Genomic DNA, 15,908 nt, shown 5'->3' on the forward strand with positions numbered 1-15,908 from the left:
CCTGCCGGTTGACGTAGCGGTTGGGTGCGCGCTCTCCGCTTTGGCGGCCCTGGGTTCGTAGGTTCGGATCGCTGGTTCCCACCAATGCACTGCTTGTCAAGCCATGCTGTGGTGGCGTCCCATATTAAGGTAGAGGAAGATGGGCATAGATATTAGCCCAGGGCCAGTCTTCCTCAGCAAAAAGAGGCAGATTGGCATCGGATGTTAGGTCAGAGCTAATCTTCCTCACAAAAAACTAAAAAAAAATGAAAAAACAAATGTTTTTTCCTTCTTTCAGTTTATTCCCTTATGAATATGATTTTTTCAATAGTTTATTCATGCTACATATGTAATTAAAAAAATTGTTATCTTTTAAAGTTTTCCTATAATTTAATAATCTTTCTAATCATTATTTTAATCACAATAAGGTACATTTCAGCAAGAAAAATATGAATACAGAAGAAAAAAGAAACTGATAAGCATAGAAATGGATGAATTATGACAATATATATTTAACTATTAATTGTGAAGAAAACCTTTTTTTGTTTCAAAAAAAGTTAAAATGTGTCAGTATTCACAAATTTAAATGGATTAAACTTACCAATTAAAGATGTACATTATCAGATTGGATATTTTTTAATTAGAGAAACCTGAAACAAAACCACACCAGAGGTTGAAAATAAAGGGCAGGAAAAAGGTATATCAAGCAAATACTTATCAAAAGAAAGCTGGTACAGCAATATTAATATTAGATAAAATAGAATTTATGGAAAAAATGATAAATATGAATAAAGAGGGATAATACATCAACCAAGATGCTTTATGAATTAGGAATTTTAATGTGCCCAACATCAAAGCCTTAATTCGTGAACCAAAACTGAAGAAATAAAAGTTAAGTTTGACAAATTCATAATCATAATAGAAGATTTTAAATGACTTCAACCAATGGATTAAGCAGACAAAATGAGTAAAGATATAGACAATCTGAAAAGTGTGACTAACAGGCTTGGTTTGTGTTTATTTTTAAAATTCTGTAACTACATAATGTGTATGTGTATTTGTTTGTGTGTATGTACAGAGACACACACAGACATGCACACATATATAAGTTCTATACCCAAGAATTGGAGGTATGCAGTCACATGGATTACTTGTTAAAATAAGTTGTGCATTTACTACTTGACAATTGAAGTCTAAACAAATGTCAAAGAATCAATAACATAGATAGAACTATGCCTGTCTACAATGTAGTTTATGTAAAAAGCGGTAAGAAAAGGATAATAAAAACTTTCTATATCCTCAGACATTTAAAAATTCACAGCTATACATTCATGGGTTAAAGGGAAATATTACAGTACATCACAAATTACTTATCACTAACCAGCAATGATAAGAATTGCTTCCAACTGCTCAGATGTGGGGAAAAATAGTCACTTTATTATGTAGAAACTTGGTAGACCCCACTTAAATCGTACGATCACAGTTAACATTAATAAAGCAAAATGGATAGGATGTAGCTAAAAAGGTACTTGCAGTGCATTTAGTTTTAAATATATTTATTAAAAAAAAATTTAAAACCCCGAAAATCAATGAATTAAGTGTTTAAGATGCTAAAAGCAAACAACATTGTTCTAAAAAAGTAGAAAGGAGGTGAGTTGTATAGTTTTTAATAGTCCCAAATCTTACAAAACAGATGCAGCAATTGAAATAGCTAAACTCCAAACCACAGACAACATCTACAACACAATTGAGTGACAAGGTCTCTCTAAGATCTTCACAAATGGGTAGGAACTCACAACTGACAGCTGGAAGATCTGCGTTGTGTCAAAAACTGAGGTAGTGGAAGGAAGCAATGGGGCCTGAGAAGAAGAGAGCTTCCTTAGGAGTCTCCTAGAGAACAAACTTTGGACAATCAATTTAATAGAGGGGCTTCAACATTAGCTGCTAGTAATAACATCGTTCACCGATGACCACTAACATCACAAAAAGAGGCAGCCAGACTTAGATGTCCCCTGATGGAAGAATACAACTATAAACTTTTGCTAAAAACTTTGGACCTGAATCTGATCAAACCTCTAGATCTAACCACCAAATGTATAGGAACGACAGAGGACAGAGAAACATGTTAAACTATACCATGGAGATGTAATGAGCAAAATCCAGCCTGTGGAAAATTCTAGAGCAATGCTACTCAAGATGTGACCGGTGTAATGAAATAAATAGAATAATCAAAAGTAAGTAATTAGAGGGAGTGACGTCAGCATCATGGCGGAGTGAGCTTTCCCGTGAACTCTTCCCCCACAAGATACAACAAAAGCAACAGCCACAGACCAACAATGGAATCCCAGACAGTGAAAACCTAGAGCGGAGGGATCCACACTGCCGCACATCTGAGAGCGGAACGTGCTGGGCCCCCGGAGCAAGAGGGGAGAGGTAAGGAGAACTCCGCTCCCTCCCCATCAGATCAGCGATCCCGGTCCGTGCGGCTCCCAGAGAGGGGGGAGGGGCGGCCCTTGGCGGGGAAACCGTGGCTCTTCGGGCTCTCTCAGCCAGTGGGAAACTCCCGCACAGAGGACTCAGAGGAGCCACAGGGCTACCATCAACATCTGAGCACCCCAGAGAGCGGATAAAGAGGGGCAAACGAGAAGCCTCCCACGTCAGGGACCCAGAGGGCAAAAGAGAGAGCTCTCCCCTCCCCACAACCCGGAGTCTACAGCTCGACCAGACCAGACCTAGCAATCCGAGGCAGACCTGATCAAACTGGACTGGACCCGTGGATCGCAGCGGGAAAACAAAACAAAACAAAACTGCGGATCGCAGCAGAAAAACCGGGGCAGAGCGCAGGGGGCTTAGACTACACAGCCCTTTACCACCAGACAGTGGCGGCAGGTGGAAATTGCAACCAGAGACTTCCAAGATGAGGAAAAACAAAACCAACACAGGAACCACAATGCAAAAATATATGAAATCACCAGACCAGAAACAAAATGACAAGCACCCAGAAATCAACCCCGAAGACACAGAAATCCATAAACTAAATGACAGAGATTTCAAAATAGCTATCATAAAAACACTCAACAAAATACGAGACAACACAGACAAACAATTCAATGAGATTAGGAGTTTCTTCACAAAAGAGATTGAAATCATAAAGAAAAACCAATCAGTGCTGATGGAGATGAAGAACACAATGGAGGAGATAAAGGAGAATCTGGAATCTTTAAAGAACAGAGCTGACAATATGGAGGAAAGAATTAGTACTTTAGAGGATAGGAATACAGATATACTCCAGATGGAAGAAGAGAGAGAACTAAGACTAAAAAGAAATGAAGAAAGACTCCGAGAAATATCTGACTCTATTAGAAAATGTAACATAAGAATTATAGGTATTCCTGAGGGAGAGGAGAGGGAAAGAGGAAGAGAGAGCCTATTCAAGGAAATAATAGCTGAAAATTTCCCAAATCTGGGGAAGGAGCAGGAAATACCAGTAAGCGAAGCCAACAGGACACCTATATATATTAACAGACAAAGGCCTTCACCACGACACCTAGTGGTAAGGCTAGCCAGGGTCAACGACAAAGAAACAATATTAAGGGCAGCTAGACAAAAACAAAAAATAACGTACAAAGGAACTCCCATCAAGCTCTCAGCGGATTTCTCAACAGAAACTTTTCAGGCTAGAGGAGACTGGAATGATATATTCAAAATACTGAAAGACAAAAACTTTCAGCCAAGAATACTCTATCCAGCAAAAATATCCTTCAAATATGATGGAGAAATAGTAACTCTCCCAGATAAACAAAAGCTAAGGGAGTTCATGGCCACGAGACCCCCCACTACAAGAAATACTCAAGAAGGCCCTCAGGCCTGAAAAAAAGAAGAGAAAGGGAACACAAAGCTGGAGGAAGGAGAAAAGTAGGTAGACAAAATCAGAGAAATAGTAGATCGTTACCGGAATAGGTTAGCAACCACTTAAATACTAGACTCAAAGATCAAAGGAAGAAATTCACCAAAAATAAATTTAACCTCATCACTGTAAACACACAGCCACAACACAAGATAGAATAAGGTATAACAAGAGCAACGTAGAAGGGGAAGAGGAAAGTGACTGAATTGACTTAGTATAAGGAAATAGGAGGCTATCAGATAATGGACTATCTCATACACAAGATTTTTTGCCCAAACCTCAAGGTAACCACTAAACAAATAATCAAGGCAAAACCACATATGATAAACAAAGAGAAAACTAGAAGAATCATAAGACAGAACAACCAAACTGAATTGGCAGTCCAAAACAAATGGGACAAGAAACAAAGGAAATGCAAAAGAACCAGAAAATAAGTGACAAAACAGCAACATTAAGCCCTCATATATCAATAATTACCTTAAATGTAAATGGATTGAACTCTCCAATCAAAAGATACAGAGTGGCAGGATGGATTAAAAAGCAAGACCCAACAATATGCTGCCTTCAGTAAACACATCTTAGCACTAAAGACAAGTACAGGCTCAGAGTGAAAGGATGGAAGACAATACTCCAAGTTAATGGCAAACAAAAGAAAGCAGGTGTTGCCATACTCATATCAGACAAAGTAGACTTCAAGATAAAACAGGTTAAGAAAGACAAAGAAGGGAAATATATAATGATAAAAGGGACACTACATCAAGAAGACATATCACTTATAAATATATATGCACCCAACATAGGAGCACCAATGTACATAAAGCAACTATTAACAAACCTAAAAGGAGAAATCAACAACAACACAATAATAGTAGGGGATCTTAACACCCCACTTACAGCAATGGATAGATCATCCAGACAAAAAGTTAATAAAGAAATAGTAGACTTCAATGAAAAACTGGACGAGATGGACCTAGTAGACATATACAGAGCACTCCATCCAAAAACAGCTGACTACACATTCTTCTCAAGCACGCATGGAACATTCTCTAGGATAGACCATATGTTGGGAAACAAAGCAAGCCTCAATAAATTTAAGAAGATTGAAATCATAACAAGCGTCTTTTCAGACCATAAGGCTATGAAACTGGAAATGAACCATGAAAAAAAAACTGGGAAAGTGACAAAAATGTGGAGATTAAACAACATGCTACTGAACAACCAATGGATCATTGATGAAATTAAAGGAGAAATAAAAACTATCTGGAAACAAGCGAAAATGATAATATGCCATATCAAACCATATGGGATGCAGCAAAAGCGGTCCTGAGAGGGAAACTCATAGCGATACAAGCCCACCTTAACAAACAAGAAAAAGCCCTAATAGGCAACCTTAAACTACACCTAACAGAACTAGAAAAAGAAGAACAAAACAAAGCCCAAAGCCAGCAGAAGGAGAGAAATAATAAAAATCAGAGCAGAAATAAATGATATTGAGACCAAAAAAAGAGTAGAAAGGATTAATGAAACAAAGAGTTGGTTCTTCGAGAAGATAAACAAAATAGACAAACCCTTAGCCAGGCTTACTAAGAAAAAAAGAGAAAAGGCTCAAGTAAATAAAATTAGAAATGAAAGAGGAGAAATTACAATGGATACCATGGAAATACAGAGGATTATAAGAGAATACTATGAGAAATTATATGCCAACAAATTGGACAATCTAGAAGAAATGGATAAATTTTTAGCCTCATACGACCTCCCAAAACTGAACCAAGAAGAAATGCAGACTCTGAATAGAGCAATCACAAGTAAAGAGATTGAAATAATAATCAAAAACCTCCCAAAAAATAAAAGTCGAGGACCAGATGGCTTCTCCAGTGAATTTTACCAAACATTCAAAGAAGATTTAATACCCATCCTCCTCAAACTATTCCAAAAGATAGAGGAAGATGGAACACTTCCTGAATCATTCTACGAGCCCAACATCACCCTGATACCAAAGCCAGACAAAGACAATACAAAGAAAGAAAATTACAGGCCAATATCGCTGATGAACGTTGATGCAAAAATCCTCAACAAAATATTGGCAAACTGAATACAACAATACATTAAAAAGATCATACACCATGATCAAGTGGGATTTATACCAGAGACGCAGGGATGGTTCAACATCCGCAAATCAATCAACGTGATACATCACATCAACAAAACAAAGAATAAAAACCACATGATCATCTCAATAGACGCAGAGAAGGCATTTGACAAGATACAACATCCATTTATGATAAAAACTCTCAATAAAATGTGAATAGAAGGAAAGTACCTCAACATAATAAAGGCCATATATGACAAACCCACAGCTAACATCATACTCAACGGGGAAAGACTGAAAGCCATTCCTCTGAGAACAGGAACGAGGCAGGGCTGCCCACTCGCACCACTCCTGTTCAACATAGTACTGGAGGTTTTGGCCAGAGCATTTAGGCAAGAAAAAGGAATAAAAGGAATCCAAATAGGTAACGAAGAAGTGAAACTCTCACTATTTGCAGATGACATGATTGTATATATAGAAAACCCTAAAGAATCTGTTGGAAAACTATTAGAAACAATCAACAACTACAGTAAAGTTGCAGGGTACAAAATCAATCTACAAAAATCAGTTGCATTTCTGTATTCTAATAATGAACTAACAGAAAGAGAGCTCAAAAAGATAATACCATTTACAATTGCATCAAAAAGAATAAAATACCTAGGAATAAATCTTACTAAGGAGGTGAAGGACCTATACAATGAGAACTACAAGACATTATTGAGGGAAATCCATGATGACATAAAGAAATGGAAAGATATCCCATGCACGTGGATTGGAAGAATAAACATAGTTAAAATGTCTATATTACCTAAAGCAATCTACAGATTCAATGCAATCCCAATCAGAATCCCAATGACATTCTTCACAGAAATAGAAAAACGAATACTAAAATTTATATGGGGCAACAAAAGACCCCGAATAGATAAAGAAATCCTAAAGAAAAAGAACAAAGCAGGAGGCATCACAATTCCTGACTTCAACACATACTACAAAGCAATAGTAATCAAAACAGCATGGTACTGGTACAAAAACAGACACACAGATCAATGGAACAGAAATGAAAGCCCAGAAATAAAACCACACATATACGGACAGCTAATTTTCGACAAAGGTGCTAAGAACATGCAATGGAGAAAGGAAAGTCTCTTCAATAAATGGTGTTGGGGAAACTGGACAGCCACATGCAAAAGAATGAAAGTGGACCATGTGCTATCGCCATTCACAAAAATTAACTCAAAATGGATCAAAGACCTGAAGGTGAGACCTGAAACTATAAAACTCATAGAAGAAAATATAGGCAACACACTATTTGACATTGGTTTTAAAGGAATCTTTTTGGATGACATGCCTACCCAGACTAGGGAAACTAAAGAAAAAATAAACAAGTGGGACTTCATCAGATTAAAGAGCTTTTATAAGACAAATGAAACCAGAATCAAGATGAACAAACAACCAACCAGCTGGGAGAGAATATTTGCAAAACATACATCTGACAAGGGGTTGATCTCCATAATATATAAAGAACTCACACAATTGAACAACAAAAAAACAACCCGATCAAAAAATGGGCAGAGGAAATGAACAGACACTTCTCCAAGGAAGATATACAGATGGCCAATAGGCACATGAAAAGATGCTCAACATCACTAATCATCAGGGAAATGCAAATCAAAACAACACTAAGATACCACCTCACGCCTGTTAGAATGGCTATAATCACCAAGACAAAAAACAACAAATATTGGAGAGGATGTGGAGAAACAGGAACCCTCATACACAGCTGGTGGGAATGCAAATTGGTGCAGCCTCTATGGAAAACGGTATGGAGATTCCTCAAAGAATTAAAAATAGAGATGCCCTATGATCCAGCCATCCCACTACTGGGAACCTATCTAACGCACCTGAAATCAACAATCCAAAGAGGCTTATGCACCCCTATGTTCACTGCAGCATTATTCACCATAGCCAAGAAGTGGAAGCAACCTAAGTGTCCCTCGACTGACGACTGGATCAAGAAGATGTGGTATATATATACAATGGAATACTACTCAGCCATAAAAAAAGACAAAATCGTCCCATTTGCAACAACATGGATGGGCCTGGAGTGTATTATGTTAAGTGAAATAAGCCAGAAAGAGAAAGACAAACACTGTATGATCTCACTCATATGTGGAATATAAACCAACACATGGACTGAGAAAACTGGACTGTGGTTACCAGGGCAGTGGGTGTGGGGGGTGGGCACAAGGGGGGAAGGGAGTCATATATGTGGTGATGGACAAACAAAAATGTACAACCCAAAATTTCACAATGTTAGAAACCATTAAAACATCAATAAAAAAAAATAAAATAAGTAATTAGAAATGTTTAAGCAATGTTAAGTGTTTGGAAATTTTTAAGCCATCGTATTCAAGCATATTATCCACGAACTTCTCTCATAGAACACATATCAGCTGGTTCAGGTGTTCTTAAACATTCTTGGTGAGTTGCGTGTGCTCAGTCTCTGTAGTAGTTAGGTGCAATGGGACCATGTATCAGTTCGAGACTGACTGGAAATCTAAAACTGTCTCTTCACCATAGACAGTTTGAGAAGCACTGCCCTATGGGATAAATGATTCAATTTCTTCAACTAAATTGCAAAGAAAACAAAAAGGATGGCAGTGGTGCCTACAGATTTAAAGAAAGATCAACCAATCACAATATGTAGATCCTATCAAGAGAAAACATCTTTAAAGAAAAAAACGTTTGAGACCATTGGAAGTTTGAATAGTAACTGAATATTTGAATTTAAGGAGTTCTTTTTTATTTTTATTTTTTAACGTATGATAATGTTATTATATTTTTATAAAGTCATTTTCTTTTAGAGATACTTATTGAACCTGTGAGTGAAATGATCGGATTCCTGGAATTTTCTTCAGAATAATATGGGGATAGGTATTTGGGGATTGGTCATGAATTGTTAATTATTGAAGTTGGGTGTTAGACACATGAGGAATCCTTATCCTTTCTATTTTGCATATGTTTGAAATTTTCCTAATAAAATGTTAAAGAAAAAAACCGAAGGAAAACATTGGGATCAGTCAGTCAGTCAATCAAAAAAAAACATTTGCTGACGGGCCTGGCCGGTGTCGCAAGTGGTTAAGTGCGCGCACTCCGCTGCGGCGGCCCGGAGATCGCCTGTTCAGATCCTGGGCGCACACCGAGGCACCGCTTGTCAAGCCATGCTGTGGTGGCGTCCCATATAAAGTAGAGGAAGATGGGCATGGATGTTAGCCCAGGGCCAGTCTTCCTCAGCAAAAAGAGGAGGATTGGCAGATGTTAGCTCAGGGCTGATCTTCCTCACAAAAAAAATAAATAAATAAAAGAACAACAACAACAAAAAACATTTGCTGAGCGTGAACTGTGATCCAGGACTGTAAGAAGGTATCAAACAGTTGTGAGATGGTCCCTGGTTTCACAGGGAATACAACTATTAAGATTTAAAAAAAACAAGAGGCAGGAACTATTAAACACAATAGCATACATTACATGCAATAGAAGACCAAAACCAAATAAATCTAGAATTAATAGCCTCTCTTCCATCATTCTGAGATGATTTTACAAGTGAGTTTTTACCAAATCTGAAAGCCTCTCTTCCTTCACTCTGAGATGATTTTACACATGAGATTTTACCAAATCTAAAAGAGTTGTATAGACTGTTTCAGAGATTAGCAAAAGAGAAACTTATCAAGCTCATTTTAGAGGTTAGACATCTTAATATACAAACTAGATTAAAACGAAAATTTTAGAAATTTCATCTTTACATAGATTATTCTCTTTTTTAATGAACAGATATAGAATTATTAAATGAAATGTTTGCAAATTTAATTCATTGGTGTATTGTGTCCTACCACATTATTATTATATATGTATTACATTATACCATATTAACTGATACACAAGGAGAAACATGATGTGATCACCTCAATAGATGTAGAAAAGTAATTTGATGGCATTTAATGTTTTATGACAGCATTTGATGACATTAATGACTCATAATAAAATCATTTAGCAAACTAGGAATATAAGGAAACTTCCTTAACATTATAAATGATATTTGTCAAGCGCTCACAGCAAACATCATAAGTAGTGGTGAATCATTATAAGCATTTCTATCAAAATTAGCAACAATTCAGATTTACTTGCCGTCACTGCTCCTATTCATAATTGTGTGGGAAGTTCTAGCTTATGCAGTAAACCAGAAAGAGAAACGGAAGGGTAAAAGCATTGGAAAACATGAGATAAAGCTGCTTCATTTGTAGAAAATTGAATAGAATATCCAGATCAATTTTTAGAACTAATAAGACAGTTCAGTAAAGTTGTTTGGTACAAAGACAATATAGAAAAAATATGTTTCTTTCCATAACTAATAAGCAATTAGAAAATATAATAGAATAAAAATTTTATTCATAGTACCAACTAAAACTTGGAAGTGCCTAGGTATAATTGTTGCAGAAGGTGCTCAAATTATTTATGGATAAAATTATCAGATATTATTAAAAGACATAAAAGAAGAAGAGAAAAAGGAGAGATATACTATGTTCGTAGATCCATAGGTATCTACAGGAAGGAAGAGTAGGAAAACAATATCATGAAGATGGCGGTTCTCCCAAAATCAATCTATAAATTCAGTGCAAATCTAATCAAAATGTTTATTGTGTATCTTGTAGAAGTTGAAGGACTGATCTTCAAATTCATAGGAAGAGCAAGTTTACAGATAGAACAATTTTTAAGACTACCACTAGAAGAGGACATGCCTTACCAGGCATCAAGACTTATAATGCTCTAGTTATTAAGATGGTTTAGCATTGGCACAAGGTTAGCGAAATAGAGAATTTTGAAACAACTCTACTCATATTTGGGAATTTATTATCATATTATAAAATGGAAGTGATGTTAAACAAGTGGGGAGCTGATGGAGTCACATGAACTGCTCTGAGACAATTATCTATATAGGAAAAAGAAATTGCCCTCTACCACACACCAAATGCAAAATTCCATTCTGGATGGATTCACAATCCATTGTGAAAAGGGAGTCTTTAAAACTTAAAGAAGAAAATATAAGAGATTATTGTTATCACCTTTGGAGCAGAATATGGTATCTTAAAGTAAGAATCCCTAAACAAGAAAAATTCTTAATGGAAAAAATTGTTAAAGTTGACAACATTAAGGTAAAAAACTTCTTCCTAATAAAAGATGTCATAAATGAAGTTAAAAGACAAGCAGCAGGCTGGGTGGTGATATTTGCTGTGTGTATAACAGAAGATTAGTGTTGATTAAATGGAAAGGTTTCGGTATGAAAAAAAGAATCCAATAGGGAAAAGTCTGACGATACCAAGTGTTGGCCAATATGTGGAACCTTGAGAATGCTCTGGGGGAGTATAAAGACCCACACCTGAAATTCCACTCTCACATATATACTTTAGATATGTTCTTGAGTGCTTACGTCAGCAGATAGTTGAGAATTAGCCCAAAACTGGAACAACCCATATTTCTACCAAGAGTAGAACAGATAAGTAAATTGTGGTATATTTATCCAATGCTATGTGTCATATATCTGTGAAAGTGAGTGAATCAAAACTATATACGTCAACATGAATGAATATAGAAAGTAGTATTAGACAAAGAAAGAAAGTTACGGAAGCTTATATTGTATGATTGTATTCATGTAAAGTTAAAAAATTTGAAAAATTAACCAATATATTGTTTAGAAGTTCATGCGATATGTGGAAATGTTAAGGAAAGCAAGGGAATAATTAAAACATTCAGTTTGGGGCTGGCCCCGTGGCCTAGTGGTTAAGTGCATGTGCTCCGCTGCTGGTGGCCTGGGTTTGGATCACGGCTGTGCACCGACACACCAGTTGTCAAGCCGTGCTGTGGCGGTGTCCCACATCAAGTGGAGGAAGATGGGCACGGATGTTAGCTCAGGGCCAGTCTTCCTCGGCAAAAAGAGGAGGATTGGCATGGATGTTAGCTCAGGGCTGATGTTGCTCACAAAAAAAAAAAAAAAAAATTAAGTTTTAGTTGTTGCTTCTGTGAGGAGCTGCAAGGGGATTGTGATCAGGTGTGGGCATGAAAGGGGCTACAAAGTTTTTGGTACTGTTCTCTTTTCTGAAAATTGATATGGGTGGTAAGCACACATGTATGTGCTTTTATTATTCTTTAAACATGACAAACACTTTTTATATGAATGATTTATTGTGTAATTTTTTTAAAAGAAAGAAAAATGAGCATAGGGCATTAGCAGCGTATTGATAGAAGAGACACGTGATCAGCCAGTAAACAAGGATCAGCTTTATCAGTAAACAAGAAAATGCAAGTGCAAACAACCAGATATTATTTCAAACCCATCAGATTAGCAAAAATTAATAATCCTGACAATACCAAGTGTCTAGAAGAACCATAAATCTTATACCTTTCTATTGGGAATGTATGTAGTTGCCACCACTTCGTAGAGTTATTTGCTAGTTTCTGATTTTTTTTTTTAACTGTAGCCTCTGTGATCTGGCATTTTTTCTTTAAGTTTAAAAAAAAAAAAGGGACAGTGGGCTCTATTTGTACATTGAATACTTAATAGCAGTTAACATAAATCCACTAGAGGTACCTATGTCAGTATGGATGAGTTTTAATACAGTGTTGAGAGGAACAAATTATGAGTAATACTAAGCTATGATATCTTTTTATAGATATTTCAAAATATGGCCAACAATACGTGCTCTCATTGTGTGCTTGTTCATGCTCTTTCTCTGTCTCTCTTTCTGTGTTTTGCTTGCTCTAGCTCTCTATCTTTCTCTACACACACACACACATACACACATCCCAATCACACATATGCAAAAAATGCATGAGAATGATAAACACCAAAATCAAGACAGTGATTACCTGTTAGGTGAAGGGAGGGTGAATGGTATCAGGCATCATCTTTGTTTGCAAATGATGCAAAATGTTATGAATTTTTGGAGTGTACAAAGATTTTGACTCTAAAAAGTTAGAGAACCACTGTTCTTTGGCTTCAAAACTAAATTTTTAGAAAACATTTATTTTGCAAAGAATAGCAGATTTCATGTGTTTGACAGACCCACCAGAAGGAGCCCATACAATCCTGTATCTGTTTAATCTGATTTTAAAATATTAATTAAAATGTGCATACCTGGACCAGTGCTCAAAGAAGCTATATTTTCATTCTGTCCCCGGAGATGCCTTGTCCTGTTTCACCAGCTGTGCCTTGTACACGGTTCCTGCGAATGTGCTCAGGGGCTGTGTAGGAGGAAGACATTCTGCAGTTTATTCTTCACTGTTGGCTGCAGAGTCTTTGTTTCCTTGGTGTGTCTTTATTCTCCATTGATGAGTTCTTCCGGGTTAGTTTTATCCAGGGCCTTTCTGTTACACGCACACATAGGCAAGCAATACTTTCTCCTGAGTTTAAGATTATTTATGATGCGCCTTCCTTCCTTCCTATTTCTGTCTTCAGTATTATAAAAGAAAAAACTTCTAAATGCTTCTTTTTTTTTTTTTTTTTGTGAGGAACATCAGCCATGAGCTACCATCCATGCTAATCCTCCTCTTTTTTGCTGAGGAAGACCAGCTCTGAGCTAATATCTATTGCCAATCCGCCTCCTTTTTTCTCCCCAAAGCCCCAGTAGATAGTTGTATGTCATAGTTGCACATCCTTCTAGTTCCCATATGTGGGACGCGGCCCCAGCATGGCTGGAGAAGCGGTGCATCGGTGCGCGCCTGGGATCCGAACTCCGGGCCGCCAGAGAGCGCGTGCACTTTACCGCTAAGCCATGGGGCCAGCCCGCTTCTTTTTTTTTTTTTTTTGAACTTGAAGAATATGTGTATCTATCTTGTCCCTTGTCCTCTGGTCTAGTAGTTCTCAAACTTGAGTGTATTAACAAGTCCTGGTCCATGACCAAGTTTTTGTTGATCTTACAAGAAAACTGAAAGTATATGAGCAATGTAGCAAGTTTTACAAAAGTATATTTATTCACTTTAAAGGGTTCTCCCTTGTCCTGAGATGATTTCCTTGCTACTTTCTTGAATGTTAACATATTGTTTTTTTTGTGAAGTTGATGGTTGATAGTATTTTAAAATATGCCTGTACTTGGCAAAATAAAGCATTGGCAACCTTTTTCTTAGTCCATAGAATTCTTTGAAATTTTTGTTGGTCTGTGAAATACAAAACTTTAGGTCTTGATAAACGAAGACATATAATATGGAGAAGTTGTAAATATTTTATAATTAATATATAATTCATGAATATTCACATAGAAACAAATGTTTTTGTAGAAGAGATGAGTGAAGGTATACAGAGAAGTTAGCTTTTGGTATGATTTTGACCACAACACATTACTAAAATACTGCTACATCAAGATGTCTGTGTCAAGTTCCTATCCTATCCCATCCCACCCCCCCTTTTTAAAAATAATCACTGTCATTCACCATTTCTTCCTAAAGGAGTGTGGTTAAGGGATTCCCCCCATAGATTGTGCTCCTTGCCTGTAATAATTCAATCCTAGTTGAGTGCATATTCTGCATTTTGAACAATCTCTTTGGCATCCTTTGTGGTTCATCCTTGTTAGAAAAACACTCTCATTTATCATTAGAAAATTTCATTTTTGCTCCCTTTGATATTCTCTCCCACTTTCCAGATGGTTCATTAGAACCCTCCTGTTCTTGGGCTTCTTTTTCTGAGCTTCCCCACTGTTACTCTTGTGGTAAGCCAAGGGTAGTCTCTTTATTCCTGCTTTCTGCCCCGAATCACTTTTCTATTTTTCAGTGAAGGACAGAGTTTTATTCTTCACCATGTGGTTGTTGGGTTCCCTTAATAGCCTCATGCAGAGGGGCTTTATTGAAGACATTTTTATTTGGCCTTGATAGATTATAGTCACTATGTTTCCCTAATCTCTTTAAAATCTTTTAGGATGGACTCCCCCTGTCAAAGACACACTTAAATTGAAATGACTTTTCTTTTTTATAATTCTTTTTCTCTACCCAAATGTTTACTTAGGTATATCTCTCAACAGTGAAGTGAAAGGCAACTGTTCACAGCCAGGATTCCATGATATATTGGATTTGAGTAATACCTCATTATTGGAGGACAAAGAGGGGTTTGGAGAACCATTTAAAGAGAGACCGGTCTCTGTTTTCTGTGGCACGGAGCTTTCGCAGATAATTAGTTCTTGCTTATGACAAGATAGAAACTAATAGTCTCCTAGCCTGAGACCCTATCACCAACCTATAGCATTATTGCCCACGACCTCATTGAGCTTTCAGCACTTACTGTCTTGAACTGTTTGTGTATGTCTGGTATCTCCAACTAGTTAGTCAATTCCTTAAGAGTACCACTCTATCTTTGTGCCTCCTCTCTCTAACCTGGGATCCTGCACAGAGTAGCAGTTGGTAAATTTGGCACTCAGATGTCTCCCTTGTTCTGGTCTGCCAACTTCGGTGCCAAAGATGGAAGCTAACATAGTTAACTGCATGGCAGTTCACCTGTCAGCTTTTCTATTTGGGCATTCTTACAGCACTTTCTCATGCTTCAGCCTTCCAGAAGAGCATGTATATCAGTCAGGGCCAGATTGCAAAACAGAAACTACACAGTAACTAGATCAGGGAAAGCTTAATAAGTATAACACAGAGAATTGGGGTAATGAGGGATTGGCTGGTAAGAAGCAGAGGACTCTAGAGGGCACAGAACTAACAGATACAGGAGCAGCTGCTACCCCCAGGACTGACATGGAGCCTCCAAGGAAGAGCCCCTCCCCCATTCTCCCAGCTGTGGCTCACTGGATGGCAGAGGTGGTAGTGGTTTCATGCTGGTGGAATTGCTGGATAGCCATACTCTGGAATTTGCTGGAAATCTGCTTTCTGAGGTACTACAGGGAAAGCAGT

At 37.3% G+C, this 15,908-nt stretch overlaps 1 protein-coding gene across 8 annotated transcripts in view; it reads left to right on the plus strand.

Annotated features, from left to right (window-relative positions):
- Positions 1-15,908, plus strand: part of FARS2 (phenylalanyl-tRNA synthetase 2, mitochondrial) — a 516,049-nt gene that overhangs the window by 119,547 nt on the left and 380,594 nt on the right. The window contains exon 1 of one of the 8 annotated variants that reach the window (XM_087437952.1): positions 2,227-2,412. The exons of the other annotated variants lie outside the window; for them this stretch is intronic. The gene's annotated coding sequence lies outside the window, so the exon portion shown is untranslated. Of the gene's footprint in view, positions 1-2,226; positions 2,413-15,908 lie in introns of those variants that run through there. 8 annotated transcript variants of the gene reach the window in all.

This window comes from Ceratotherium simum, chromosome 13 (genome assembly GCF_057802395.1).
Source record: "Ceratotherium simum simum isolate JZ-2026a chromosome 13, ASM5780239v1, whole genome shotgun sequence".
Classification (NCBI taxonomy): Eukaryota; Metazoa; Chordata; class Mammalia; order Perissodactyla; family Rhinocerotidae; genus Ceratotherium; species Ceratotherium simum.